The sequence below is a fragment of the Coregonus lavaretus genome (genome assembly GCF_964263955.1).
Source record: "Coregonus lavaretus genome assembly, chromosome: 21".
NCBI classification, from domain to species: Eukaryota; Metazoa; Chordata; class Actinopteri; order Salmoniformes; family Salmonidae; genus Coregonus; species Coregonus lavaretus.
Window position 1 is genome coordinate 31839760 of NC_140008.1, and position 15842 is coordinate 31855601.

Genomic DNA, 15842 nt, shown 5'->3' on the forward strand with positions numbered 1-15842 from the left:
AACTGGACATTCTAAATAAGCATTCTAATCACACCGGTTTGAGCGTACGCTGCAGGGACCACTGTAGAATGATCACACCCATTTGTTGGTACGTGTTTAAATGTTAAAGGCCTTGACTATGTTCATGAATGTGTCGAGAGATACAGGATTTAAAAAACTTGAGTGTCTCCATTAATCCTAGGAACTGGCAGTTCTGTGCAGACTCAGTACAACTGAGCTTTGGAGAAATACGCTGTAATGAATACTCAGGGAGAAAAAGGTGTAGATTTACGAGCAGAGCGTGGCAGGTGTTTATTTCGCCTTCGCAAAAGGCAGGAATCGTGGTCACAGGCAGGCAATGGTCATTCACAGGTAGGCAAACAGGCAGGAGAATCAAAAACTAGGAAGGAAGACTATAACTGGTTCTCACAAACGAGCTAGGAAAAGGCTTAGTAGAGTCAAAACGAACAATACCTCAAAAGGCACAAACAGAATGAACTGGACTACATAAGGAGCTAATGGGACCAGGTAAGTAACAAACACAGGTGAAATCAATGAACAAAAATGAAAGACAGGGCTACGTTCAAGAACACAAAGAAACAGGGCTATGGTCAAGAACAGAAGGTTAACTAAGGAAATAAATACAGAACCTTACAGAACCCCTTTTTTTGCAGGGGAGGCGGAGCCGGATGTCTCTGGTAGAGAGCCACACACGCTGTCTGGGGTGACAGAGTTGCGTAGGTTGGCGGCGTCTGTCGGCAAAGCGTTTCTGGGTATCAGAGGCTTCCTGCAGATGCCGGTGAGCAGTCTCCCATACCCGCTCACTATGCAGAAACCAGTCGTCGACAGCTGGGACAGTACCAGGCTCCGCCTCCCAGGGAAACATGGGGGGTTGGTAACCAAGTACACACTGAAACGGAGTAAGATGAAGGGATGAATGCATGAGTGAGTTCTGAGCGTATTCGGCCCAGGCCATATACCGACTCCAGTTGTGTGGAGAGGCAGAACAGAGGTACTCCCTATCCGGAGGTACTTCCCTATTTCTTGGTTCAGGTATTTTGTCTGCCCGTTGGTCTGTGGATGGTACCTGGAGGAGAGGCTGAGGACGACCCCCAGTCATTCATAGAAGGTTCGCCACACCCGGGAGACAAACTGGGGCCCACGGTCAGGGACGATGTCCTCCGGAATCCCATACAGACGGAACACCTGCAGGAACACTCAGCCAATTCCATGGCGTTAGGTAAATGAGGAAGAGGAAACAGACGACACATTTCTGAAAAACGGCCTACTATGACAAGGATGGTGGTGTTACCAGAGGATTCAGGAAGGTCTGTGATGAAGTCAGCAGCTATGTGGGACAAGGGTCTGTGAGGGATTGGCAAAGGTTGAAGCTTACCGGAAGGGAGATGACGAGGGCTTTTGGTTTGGATGCAGACTGGACAGGAGAGTACGTAATCCCTTATGTCAGATGCCAGTGAGGACCACCAGAACTCACGGGCTAGAAGTTCATGGTTCGTGTAATGCCCGGATGTCCTGACCCCAAGGACGTGTGACACCATTGCATCAGTTGGGGTCTAACAGCTGCTGGTAGGTAACTCTTCCCAGCTGGTGTCTCAGGAGGATCCGGGTCTAAGGTTAGGGCTTCTTGTATATCAGAGTGAGCCTCCCACTGTACCGGTCCCATAATGCAAGAGGAAGGAAGAATGGGTGTAGGGTCTGAGTTACTGGTCGGAAGGTCAAACCGGCGGGAGAGAGCATCAGCTTTTAAGTTTTTCTTTCCAGGGATGTAAGTAACATGAAATTGGAAGTTTGTGAAGAAGAGAGCCCATCGGGCTTGTCTGGAGTTGAACCTCTTGGCCCCTCTGATATATTCCAGATTACGATGATCTGTTAGGATGAGAAAGGGATGTTGTGCACCCTCCAACCAGTGGCTCCACTCCTCGAGGGCCAGCTTGATGGCGAGGAGTTGTCTGTTCCCCACATCATAATCCCTCTCAGCAGCGGATAACTCCCTGGAGAAGAAGGCACAGGGATTTTGGAGGTGTTCCCACCCGCTGAGAGAGTATGGCTCCTACTCCTACTTCGGAGGCATCCACCTCCAGGGTGAAAGGAAGGGTCGGATCATGTTGGCGAATGACAGGAGCTGAGGTGAAGAGACGTTTTCAAGTTGTTAAAAGCAGTCAGGGCAGTATCAGTCCATTGAAGGGTCCGGGTCTTATGGCTGGTAAGGGCAGTGAGGGGAGCGGCAGTAGAACTGAAGTTCTGAATTAACCGGCGATAGAAGTTGGAGAACCCAATGAAAAGTTGGAGTTCCTTAACGGTGGTGGGTTTGGGCCAGTTACTGACGGCAATGACTTTGTTCTCATCCATGCTGACCCCTCTAGGTGTCAGTACGAAACCGAGGAAGTTTACAGAGGTTACATGGAAGGTGCTCTTTTCAGTCATCACATACTGTGGGGAGAACAAGTATTTGATACACTGCCGATTTTGCAGGTTTTCCTACTTACAAAGCATGTAGAGGTCTGTAATTTTTATCATAGGTACACTTCAACTGTGAGAGACGGAAAAAAAAATCCTGAAAATCACATTGTATGATTTTTAAGTAATTCATTTGCATTTTATTGCATGACATAAGTATTTGATACATCAGAAAAGCAGAACTTAATATTTGGTAAAGAAACCTTTGTTTGCAGTTACAGAGATCATACGTTTCCTGTAGGTCTTGACCAGGTTTGCACATACTGCAGCAGGGATTTTGGCCCACTCCTCCATACAGACCTTCTCCAGATCCTTCAGGTTACGGGGCTGTCGCTGGGCAATACGGACTTTCAGCTCCCTCCAAAGATTTTCTATTGGGTTCAGTTCTGGAGACTGGCTAGGCCACTCCAGGACCTTGAGATGCTTCTTACGGAGCCACTCCTTAGTTGCCCTGGCTGTGTGTTTTGGGTCGTTGTCATAGTGGAAGACGCAGCCACGACCCATCTTCAATGCTCTTACTGAGGGAAGGAGGTTGTTGGCCAAGATCTCGCGATACACGGCCCCATCCATCCTCCCCTCAATACGGTGCAGTCGTCCTGTCCACTTTGCAGAAAAGTATCCCCAAAGAATGATGTTTCCACCTCCATGCTTCACGGTTGGGATGGTGTTCTTGGGGTTGTACTCATCCTTCTTCTTCCTCCAAACACCGTGAATGGAGTTTAGACCAAAAAGCTCTATTTTTGTCTCATCAGACCACATGACCTTCTCCCATTCCTCCTCTGGATCATCCAGATGGTCATTGGCAAACTTCAAACGGGCCTGGACATGCGCTGGCTTGAGCAGGGGGACCTTGCGTGCGCTGCAGGATTTTAATCCATGACGGCGTAGTGTGTTACTAATGGTTTTCTTTGAGACTGTGGTCCCAGCTCTCTTCAGGTCATTGACCTGGTCCTGCCATGTAGTTCTGGGCTGATCCCTCACCTTCCTCATGATCATTGATGCCCCACGAGGTGAGATCTTGCATGGAGCCCCAGACCGAGGATGATTGACCGTCATCTTGAACTTCTTCCATTTTCTAATAATTGCGCCAACAGTTGTTGCCTTCTCACCAAGCTGCTTGCCTATTGTCCTGTAGCCCATCCCAGCCTTGTGCAGGTCTACAATTTTATCCCTGATGTCCTTACACAGCTCTCTGGTCTTGGCCATTGTGGAGAGGTTGGAGTCTGTTTGATTGAGTGTGTGGACAGGTGTCTTTTATACAGGTAACGAGTTCAAACAGGTGCAGTTAATACAGGTAATGAGTGGAGAACAGGAGGGCTTCTTAAAGAAAAACTAACAGGTCTGTGAGAGACGGAATTCTTACTGGTTGGTAGGTGATCAAATACTTATGTCATGCAATAAAATGCAAATGAATTACTTAAAAATCATACAATGTGATGTTCTGGATTTTTTTTATAGATTCCGTCTCTCACAGTTGAAGTGTACATATGATAAAAAGTACAGACCTCTACATGCTTTGTAAGTAGGAAAACCTGCAAAATCGGCAGTGTATCAAATACTTGTTCTCCCCACTGTAAAGGTTATGGTCAAGGAGCCCTTGAATAACCTTTTGTACATGTTGTATGTGTTCCTTCAGGGAGTGGGAGTAAATCAGGATGTCATCAATATAGACGATGAGAAAGCAGTTGATCATATCCTGGAAAACCTCATTCATAAAGGATTGGAAGACGGCGGGGAGCGTTAGTAAGGCATGACCAGGTATTCGTAGTGCCCTCGTGCGGTGATAAAGGCTGTCTTCCATTCGTCGCCTTCACGTATACAGGCAAGGTTATCTGCACTTCGCAGGTCGAGTTTTGTATAGATGTTGGCGCGACCCACTTGTTCAAGGGTCGCTGGGATCAGAGGAAGAGGGAAACGGTTCTTGACCGTGACGTCATTCAGGGAACGGTAATCAATACATGGACGGAGACCACCGTCCTTTTTTCCAATGAAGAAGAAGCTGGATGCAGCCGGGGAAGAAGGACGAATGAAACCGTTTGAGTCCTTCATCAATGTAGTTCTCCATTGCCTCATTTTCCGGGATAGATCATGGGTAAACACGGCCCGTCGGTGGGGACACTCCAGGGAGTAAGTCAATAGCACAGTCCACTGGGCGATGTGGTGGCAGAGTGGAGGCCTTGATTTTGCTGAAGACATTGCTGTACTGGGCCTATTCAGATGGTATAGTGGGTGGCACTGCAGAGGCAGAGTCCTCAATGGTGGTGGCTCTGCAGGGTAGGCTGAGACAACTGGTGAAGCAGGTAGAAGACCAGGACAGTAATTCACCTTGTCGCCACGAGAGGGCATGGTCGTGACGACAAAGCCAGGGGTGTCCGAGGATGAGTGGCTGTTTGGGGGATGATAGTTCCATGAGTTGAATGGTTTCGGTGTGGAAGACTCTAATCTGGAGGGTGAAGCTCTATGTCAGGTGCGTAATGAAGCTCTTGCCCAATGGTTGCCCGTCCAGGGCATTAATCCTTAAGGAAGGGGTGACAGGTGTTTGATCAATGTCAAGCTCTTGTACTAGCTGCTGATCGATAAAATTACCTGCTGCTCCCAAATATATCAAGCCCTCTACGTACTTAGTAACCCTCTTCGCGGTTATCAATACTGGGATAGATAATTGCTTCTGGGAGATATTTAGAAATAAGGACACGCCTACCTGCATGGCAGCGGAGGGACCCTTCTCATCTCTCTGTGGGGTGTGAACAGGGCAATGGCTGAGTAGATGATCTTTCCCTCCATCCAAGAGCCCTTCTTGGATCCGCCTTTGACATTCGATACACGGGAGAGGAGCATGGCCCAACTGCATGGGCTCTGGAAAACTCAGACAGGATGACGGAATCATGGAAAGACAAGGTTTCAGGTTCCTGGGTGGCAGAGTTCTTCGACGGTCGGCGATAAGGTGGTCGATTGAGATGGACATACGAATGTATTGATTTAAATCCTGAAGGTCACCTCTACAGGCCAGCTCCACCTGAAGTTCCCTGCTGAGCCCTCTTCGGTAGACGTAAGCAAAGCAGCCTCACTCCATCCACTCCCTGCAGCCATGAACTTGAGGGCACACTCGGTAGCTGAATTGCGTCCTTGTTGAAGTTCTATGAGGAGGTCACCTATAAGGCGACCGGAAGGAGAGTGATCGAATACCTCTTTGAAGAGGGTATGGAAATGGGTCTCGGATCCGAATTCTGTGCTGTTGGCAGTCCATATGGCGGTGGCCCAATCCTGGGCTTTGCCTGTGAGTAGAGACACATCAAAATCCACCCTGCTCTTGTCGGTGGCAAAGTTAGTGGGATTGTGCTCAATGTATTAGCTGCATTGCATCAGAAATCCCTGACATTTCCCAGGTGAACCGTCATACTTTCCAGGCATGGATATAACTGAAGGAGGGCTACGGGTTACGATACCTGGCATCGGAGGTGTAGGGATAGGCTGGCGGAGAAGATGGCAGATTTCCTCCATACACTCCTCTTGCTGGGTTAGGCACCGCTCTAGCTCCGCTGAATCTATTCCGTTTTTTGGTGAGGTATTCTGTCATGAATACTCAGGGAGGAAAAAGGTGTAGATTCACGCGCAGAGCGCGGCAGGTGTTTATTTTGCCTTCACAAAAGGCAGGAATCGTGGTCACAGGCAGGCAATGGTCATACACAGGTAGGCAAATCAAAAACTAGGACTGAAGGCTATAACTGGTTCTCACAAACGAGCTAGGAAAAGGCTTAGTAGAGTCAAAACGAACAATACCTCACAAGGCACAAACAGAATGAACTGAACTAAATAAGGAGCTAATGAGACCAGGTGAGTAACAAACACAGGTGAAATCAATGAACGAAAATGAAAGACAGGGCTACGTTCAAGAAAACAAAGAAACAGGGCTACGTTCAAGAACACAAGGTTGACTAAGAAAATAAATACATAACCTTACATACACAGATTCAAAGAGGAGTCTGTAATTTGCTTTCTAATGATCATGATCTTTTCATTGAAGAAGTTCATGAATTCATCACTGCTGAAGTAAAGGCCATCCTCTCTTGGGGAATGCTGCTTTTTTGTTAGCTTTGCAACAGTATCAAAAATACATTTTGGATTGTTCTTATTCTCCTCAATTAGGTTGGAAAGTAGTCTGATCGAGTGGCAGTGAGGGCTCTTCGATATTGCAAGGACTGTCTTTCCAAGCTAGTCGGACGACTTCCAGTTGGTGGAGCGCCATTTCCTTTCCAATTTCCTGGAAGCTTGCTTCAGGGCTCGGGTACTGTATTTAATGTATACCAGGGAGCCAGTTTCTTGTGACAACAGTTTTTTGTTTTAAGGGGTGCGACTGCATCTAGGGTATTGCGCAAGGTTACATTTAGATCCTCAGTTAGGTGGTTAACTGATTTTTGTACTCCGACGTCTGGAAGGGCATCGAGGGATCTTTGGGTTGTCCGAGAATTTATAGCACGGCTTTTGATATTGCTTGGTTTGGGTATGAGCAGATTATTTGTTGCGATTGCAAACATAATAACATGGTTGTCCGAAAGTCCAGGATTATGAGGAAAAACGTTTAGCTCCACAATATTTATTCCACAGGACAAAACTAGATCCAGGGGATGACTTTTGCAATGCGTAGGTCCGGAGACATGTTGGACAAACCCACTGTGTCGATGATGGCTCCGAAAGCCTTTTGGAGTGGGTCTGTGGACTTTTCCATGTGCATATTGAAGTCACCAAAAAGTAGAATATTATCTACCATGACTACAAGGTATGATAAGAATTCAGGGAACTCAGTGAGGAACGCTGTATACGGCCCAGGAGACAAGTAAACAGTAGCTATAAAAAGTGATTGAGTAGGCTGCAAACATTTCATGAATAGAAGCCCAAAAGACAAAAACGTAGACATTATTTTTTTGGGTAAATTGAAAATTGCTGTCGTAAATGTTAGCAACACCTCCACCTTTGTGGAACGCGCGGGGGATATAATCATTAGTGTAACCAGAAGGAGAGGCCTCATTTAACACAGTGTCGTGACTTTAACATTAATCTGAAGACTGTTATTTCTAATTAACTAACTATGTTTAATTGTTACCCGATTTAAATTATCATGTAAAAATTAACTCATTAGGATCTGGGGCACCACAAGAAAGGTTCTTTAAAGAGTTACCATCTCCCAAATTAAACTATAAAAGGTATTTACCTATCACATCTATAAACAGTCAACTTCTTTATCATAACCTCGTATCATATCATAATTCTGAACAGTCGTAACCTCCTTGCATCTGCAAAAACCTGAGCCTTACTTATGATTCAGTTCTACACAAATTGGTTTAATTATTTATTTACTAGCTAATTAAATGGGAACACAGGATAAACATGCACCGGTTATTGACTGGAGAAAACAGGTCCCTAGCGGAATGACAACAACATGGCTGCTTGTTAAAAAGAAAAGATGGAGAGGGACAGAGAAATAATACCCTGATACATTCAGACACTACGCTCACCTACAGTACCCATATACTTTGCATATGACCCGCCACCCGCTTTGAGTAAGAATTCATGAATGTATTTACGTGAAATGCCTTGGTTTGCCGGGAATCTCTCGGTGAACCGGACCGCCTGGGAAGGGGGTTGGGCCTTTTCACAGCACGCTTGTAAGTCTCTTATTGTTTAAAATGGTTCCAACAGTCGTCTACTGTTGTCTTTCTTCGGAGTTGTCCGGTCTCCGATAACTTGTCATGTAGTCCTGAACAAAACTACATAATTGATTACTCACTGTTCAAAGTTATGTAAAACAATTATCTCTTAGAACTTCTCAAATCACATCCCTCTCTTAACAAAAACACTTTAATCATTTTTCATATTACATGCACAACGCATAATATGGAGACTTCATACATGCAGTGGGTATACTTTCCAAGTTACAGTATTTCCTTTATAACATTTTTTATGACATCACAAAATAACAAACAAAAGGATATTAGTGTTCTATAGATATCCTCTGACCATTCCCAATGTTCTACGTTTGAAATAATAAACAAAGACATTCCTTTTGTGAATCTTGAGGAGGGAGAGAGAGATCTTCTTCCCTTGATTTATGACAGTGTGTGAGTTGTTAACCCCCCTAGTGCTTTCCTTCCCCCTCTACGGGTGAGAGGGGTTCTGATTGAAGTTATTCATTGCAAACCAGATCTGACATATTTGGATTCTCGTGAACAGTCATGACAACAGGCTTGAGCCATGTTTCAGTCAGGCCAATCACATCAAGGTTATGATCAGTGATTAGTTCATTGACTATGACTGCCTTGGAAGTGAGGGATCTAACATTAAGTAGTCCTATTTTGAAATGTGAGATATTATCACAATCTCTTTCAATAATGACAGGAATGGAGGAGGTCTTCATTCCAGTGAGATTGCTAAAGCGAACACTGCCATGTTTAGATTTGCCCAACCAAGATTGAGGCACAGACACGGTCTCAATGGGGAAAGTTGAGCTGACTACACTGACTGTGCTAGTGGCTAACAGCCTGGCCTGAACCCTATCTGATTGTGGAGCTAGAGGAGTTAGAGCCCTCTATGTTGATAGGTAAGATGAGAGCACCCCTCCAGCTCACTCCTCTAGGCTTGGTCCTGTTTGTGGGGGAGTCCTAGAAAGAGGGCCAGTTACAGTGCCTTGCAAAAGTATTCATCCCCCTTGGCGTTTTTCCTATTTTGTTGCATTACAACCTGTAATTTAAATGGATTTTTATTTGCATTTCATGTAATGGACATACACAAAATAGTCAAAATTGGTGAAGTGGAATGAAAAAAATTACTTTGCTATGAAGCCCCCAAATAAGATCTGGTGCAACCAATTACCTTCAGAGGTCACATAATTTCTTAAATAAAGTCCACCTGTGTGCAATCTAAGTGTCACATGATCTGTCACATGATCTCAGTATATTACACCTGTTCTGAAAGGCCTCAGAGTCTGCAACACCACTAAGCAAGGGGCACCACCAAGCAAGCGGCACCATGAAGACCAAGGAGCTCTCCAAACAGGTCAGGGACAAAGTTGTGAAGAAGTACAGATCAGGGTTGGGTTATAAAAAAATATCCGAAACACTGAACATCCCACGGAGCACCATTAAATCCATTATAAAAAAATTGAAAGAATATGGCACCACAACAAACCTGCCAAGAGAGGGCTGCCCACCAAAACTCACAGACCAGGCAAGGAGGGCATTAATCAGAGGCAACAAAGAGACAAAAGTTAACCCTGAAGGAGCTGCAAAGCTCCACAGTGGAGATTGGAGTATCTGTCCATAGGACCACTTTAAGCCATACACTCCACAGAGCTGGGCTTTACGGAAGAGTGGCCAGAAAAAAGCCATTGCTTACAGAAATAAATAAGCAAACACGTTTGGTGTTCGCCAAAAGCCATGTGGGAGACTCCCCAAACATATGGAAGGAGGTACTCTGGTCAGATGAGACTAAAATTGAGCTTTTTGGCCATCAAGGAAAATGATATGTCTGGCGCAAACCCAACACCTCTCATCACCCCGAGAACACCATCCCCAAAGTGAAGCATGTGTCACACCCTGGCTCTGGGGACTCTATATGTTGAGCCAGGGTGTGTAGATTCTATGTATTCTAGTTCTGTGTTGTAGGTCTATGTGTTCTATTTCTATGTTGGCCAGTGTGGTTCTCAATCAGAGGCAACGAGTGTCAGCTGTGGCTGGTTGTCTCTGATTGGGAACCATATTTAAACAGTCTGTTTTCCATTCGTGTTTGTGGGATCTTGTTCCGTTTGGGTTGTGTTAACCGTAGGACGTCACGTTTTCGTTTTGTTGTTTTGTTCGTGCCTTCATTATATAAATAAATATGTTCGTTCATCACGCTGCGCCTTGGTCTACTCCATATAACGATCGTGACAGAAGATCCCACCATACCAGGACCAAGCAGCGTGTCCAGGAGCAGGCAGCCTGGACGTGGGAGCAGATCTTGGACGGGCAGGGGTCCTGGACCTGGGAGGAAATCCAGGCCGGGATGGATCGCCGTCCATGGAGGGAGACGGTAGAGAGGCGACGTAGAGAGGAGCAACGGCGTAAACAGTGTCGTCGTCGGTCGGACGAGAGGCAACCCCAAAAAAATTTTAGGGGGGGGGCACACGGCATGGGAGACTGGGCAGCAGGAGGCTGCCACAGGGCGATTTGGGAGATTTGGAGAGGAGGCCACCGGGTTTGGGGGGCCAGAAGGCAGGTTGGCGGAGCCTGGATGGAGAGCAGAGCCAACTCCCCGTACTCAGGCATGGCAGCATGGGACTGGGCAGGTTCTGCGGTATGCGGAGCTGCGTACTGTGCCACCAGTGGTCCGGCATAGTCCGGTACGTCCTGTGCGAGCACCCCGCACGTGTCGTGCGAAGGTGGGCATGCAGCCAGGACGGAGTGTGCCGGCTCAGCGCTCGTGGTCTCCAGTGCCTCTCCTCAGTCCCGGATATCCTGCGCCAGTGTCACGTGCTGTTATGCCAGTACGGGTACACAGCCCTGTACGTCCTGTGCGGATGCCTCACACAGAGTGTGTGAAGGTAGGCATTCAGCCAGGACGGGTTGTGGCCGCTCTTCACTCCAGGCCTCCTATCCGTGTCCACAGCCCGGCCCCGCCTGTTCCTGCCCCTTGCACCAAGCCTACGGTGCGTGTCGCCAGCCCGGCCCGGCCTGTTCCTGCTCCACGCACCAAGCCTACGGTGCGCGTCGCCAGCCCGGCCCGGCCTGTTCCTGCCACTCGCACCAAGCCTACGGTGCGCGTCGCCAGCCCGGCCCGGCCTGTTCCTGCTCCCCGCACCAAGCCTACGGTGCGCGTCGCCAGCCCGGCCTGTTCCTGCCACTCGCACCAAGCCTACGGTGCGCGTTGCCAGCCCGGCCCGGCCTGTTCCTGCCACTCGCACCAAGCCTACGGTGCGCGTCGCCAGCCCGGCCCGGCCTGTTCCTGCCACTCGCACCAAGCCTACGGTGCGCGTCGCCAGCCCGGCCCGGCCTGTTCCTGCTCCCCGCACCAAGCCTACGGTGCGCGTCGCCAGCCCGGCCTGTTCCTGCCACTCGCACCAAGCCTACGGTGCGCGTTGCCAGCCCGGCCCGGCCTGTTCCTGCCACTCGCACCAAGCCTACGGTGCGCGTCGCCAGCCCGGCCCGGCCTGTTCCTGCCACTCGCACCAAGCCTACGGTGCGCGTCGCCAGCCCGGCCCGGCCTGTTCCTGCCACTCGCACCAAGCCTACGGTGCGCATCGTCAGCCCGGTCCGGCCCGTGCCTGGGTCACCGGTGCCTGGTCAGGTACCGGTCAGCTGCTCCACACCGGAGCTGAAGCAATCCGCTCCTACGATGTCCAGTCCAGCTCCAGCCAGCGGGGCCAGACCGGACCAGGGGCGCTACGGGGGGAGTATTGAAGGGTGGTGGTCAAGCCCGGAGCCGGAACCGCCTCCGAGGAGGAATAACCACCCAGCCCTCCCCTGGTTTGTCTAGTTGAGGCGCGGTCGCAGTCCGCGCCTTTGGGGGGGGGTACTGTCACACCCTGGCTCTGAGGACTCTATATGTTGAGCCAGGGTGTGTAGATTATATGTATTCTAGTTCTGTGTTGTAGGTCTATGTGTTCTATTTCTATGTTGGCCAGTGTGGTTCTCAATCAGAGGCAACGAGTGTCAGCTGTGGCTGGTTGTCTCTGATTGGGAACCATATTTAAACAGTCTGTTTTCCATTCGTGTTTGTGGGATCTTGTTCCGTTTGGGTTGTGTTTACCGTAGGACGTCACGTTTTCGTTTTGTTGTTTTGTTCGTGCCTTCATTATATAAATAAATATGTTCGTTCATCACGCTGCGCCTTGGTCTACTCCATATAACGATCGTGACAGCATGGTGGTGGCAGCATTATGCTGTGGGGATGTATGCACTCACTAATTGTAAGTCGCTCTGGATAAGAGCGTCTGCTAAATGACTAAAATGTAAATGTAATGTTTTTCATCGGCAGGGACTGGGAAACTGGTCAAAATGGAAGGAATAATGGATGGCGCTAAATACAGGGAAATTCTTGAGGGAAACCTGTGTCAGTCTTCCAGAGATTTGAGACTGGGACGGAGGTTCACCTTCCAGCAGGACAATGACCCTATGCATACTGCTAAACCAACACTCAAGTGGTTTAAGGGGAAACATTTAAATGTCTTAGAATGGCCTAGTCAAAGCTCAGACCTCAATCCAATTGAGAATATTTGGTATGACTTAAAGATTGCTGTACACCAGCGGAACCCATCCAACTTGAAGGAGCTGGAGCAGTTTTGCCTTGAAGAATGAGCAAAAATCCCAGTGGCAAATGTGGCAAGCTTATAGAGACAAACCCCAAGAGACTTGCATCTGTAATTGCTGCAAAAGGTGGCTCTACAAAGTATTGACCTTGGGGGGGGGGGGAAATAGTTATGCACCCTCAAGTTTACACTCGCCAGTTTTAGTCTCAGCCAGCACCATCTTCAGATTAGCCTTTATGTCGGTAGCCCTGCCCCCTGGTAAACAATGTATAATTGCTGGATTATTCTTTTTAAGTCTAGTCTTGGGGGTAATTGAGTCGCCAATGACTAGGGTTTTCAATTTGTCAGAGCTAAGGGTGGGATGCTTCGGCGACTCAGACCCCGTAACAGGTGGAGGAGAGACTTGAGAAGGCTCGGCCTCTGTCTCCGACTCGTTGCTTAATGCAGAGAATGGTTGAAAGTTTCTGTCGGCAGAATGGGAGACACCGTTTGAGCATGCCGACAGCATTTCTTTCCAGAAGCCTTGAAAAAATAGTCCGGCTGCGGGGACTGTGCGGGGGGATTTAAACTACTATCTGTACTTACTGGTGGCAAAGACGCTATTTCATCCTTTCCCACACTTAAATTACCCTTGCCTAACAATTGTGTCTGAAGCTGGGCTTTCAACTCAGCTATCCTCACCATAAGGTGATAGTTCTCCTGCAAATTATGAGTACAGCGACTGCAATTAGATGGCATAGCATTAATGTTACTACTTAGCTTTTTTTGTCTGGTGGCGGTCCTGCAGAACCATGTCCAGATAAAGCATCTAGGGTAAAAAAAAATTGAATGAAAAAAGTTCAGCGAGGAAAAACTAAGACATTGGTAAATATGTTAAATGCAGAGTTTTAATGAAACGGTTATTAAAAGTAAAAAATTAAAAGTTTGGCAGGGATCCAAGTAGCAACAAACAGCACAGTACCATGGAGACAACGCGGAAATGATTGAATGAGATTACGGAGAACAACTAAATAAACAGCAAAGACTGTGTTGAATAGGGATATTGTACAGTGGCTGTGCATGTAAGTGTTATTGTGTGGTGAGCCTGCAGACAGACTGATGTTATTGAGGATAAACACAGACCCACTGAGACTGACAGATTACATATTACATACATACAGCCAGACAGCAGCAGCAGCAAACCAGACAGACAAAAAACACATTAAATGGGAACCCTGACAGCGAAAAGGTAATAACTTTCTAAGTATTAATATTGCTGCTCTGCATCAGGAGTGTGAATAAGGGAAACAATAAGGAAATGACTTGTGGTTGAACACAATGAGTACATCAAACTGCATTCAACGTAGCCTTAGCCCATATGGTGTGTCCTTCCAGTGAAACAGAGAGACAAACACTAAGGCCATGAAGCAGTGGTAGCTGAGCTTTTAACATGAGCAATAGCGGCCACAGCAGCTCTGTGCTAGGCCAGAGGACGAGGAGGGGAAGAGAGAGGAGGAGGATAGGGAGAGAAGCCTAGTAGAGACAGAGCTCCCCACAGTGGCTGATGGTATGTTGGTCATAGGATGTCAGCTGGGGATTTGGCGATGCATACAATCAGGTACTGTATTGTACACCAAATGAAAAAGAAATGCATAGTGTGTATGTATGAGTGTGTCTGTGGGTCAGAGAGAGAGACATTTAGTGAAAGAGAGAGAGAGAAAAAGAGAGATAGAGCTTTACGTAGAGCATCGACTGTTAGATGCATCCTCCGCTATTGGTAATGTTTGAAACAGTGGAGAAAGGTACTCCGCCAGGCCGTCAATGTACCGGAGAACAAGCGCCCACGCGTGGACTATTCAGTCTCTACATCTACCCCCCCCCCCCCCCAGAATGGTTTGATGGAGAGCCACACCTTGAGTTGTGTGTTGTGCCCCCTGCCTGCTCCGAGAGCAAGCGAGGCACATCGCCGTGGGTGGGTGAGTGTGTCTGTCTGCCTGTGTGTCTGTCTGTCTGTGTTTTTGTGTGTATGCATGCACTGTGGCTGTGGCCGGCGCCCCCTCGTCGCAACGAGAACCTCCTTGAAACTCGGCCCGTGGCTACGTTCCTCTGCATCACCGTGTTGGCCCTCTTTGAGGGATTTGTTCGGCCTAAGCACACCGAGGGAGATGGGGGGTGACGAGGAGCAATCAGCCCCTTTGCCAGCCAGCCCGCCCCTGTGAGAGAGAGAGAGAGAGAGAGAGAGAGAGAGAGAGAGAGAGAGAGAGAGAGAGAGAGAGAGATTTGTCCCGGTATGCCTGGTGGTCAAATGCTATGTAATTAGGGAGTAGTGTTGCCACAGAGCAAACAGAAGATAGAGAAGAGGAAGACTGCTGGCTAATCAACTCTCCAATCAGTATGGGGTGGTAATCACCATGAGTCCATGTGAAAATGGAAATCAGATTAATTAGATATGGATGTCCCAGTCCTGTTTCTCCTGTCATAACAAAAGTTAATTAAAGTCCCAGTGCAGTCAAAAATATGTTTTTCCTGTGTTTTATATATATTTCCACACTATGAGGTTGGAATAATACTGTGAAATTGTGATAATGCGCTTTTAGTGTAAGAGCTGTTTGAAAAGACTGCCTGAAATTTCAACCTGTTTTGGTGGGATGCAGTTTAGGTCTGCCTGGTGACATCACCAGGCGGTAAATTAGTTAATTGACCAATAAGAAAGATAGTTCCAAACCTCTCTGCCAATAACATTTCCCCTCCCCACTCAGACTACTCCCAGAGAGTCCTAGAAAAATTATTGCTTGAGAAATTGCTCTTTGGTAAGAAGCTATTTTTGTTTCTTTTTCACCATTTTAATTGAAAACAATCACAGCACGGTATTTAATTGTTACCCAGAAATTATTTGATATTGAGATCAAAACGGCTGCATTGGACCTTGAAGAAATAATAATTATATTCAAATCTCTTGTTGGTATCCGCTCTCTCCATCTCTTTCTGTCTCTCTGTTTTTCCATCTTTCGCTATCTCAAATGTTCTCCCAATAGAGAGAATGGATTTGAGTGAATAGAGAGATTTGATTGAAAATCAGTGGAATGTTATTTTCTTCTTATATAAATAAGTCCTCCACAGGTTTGAT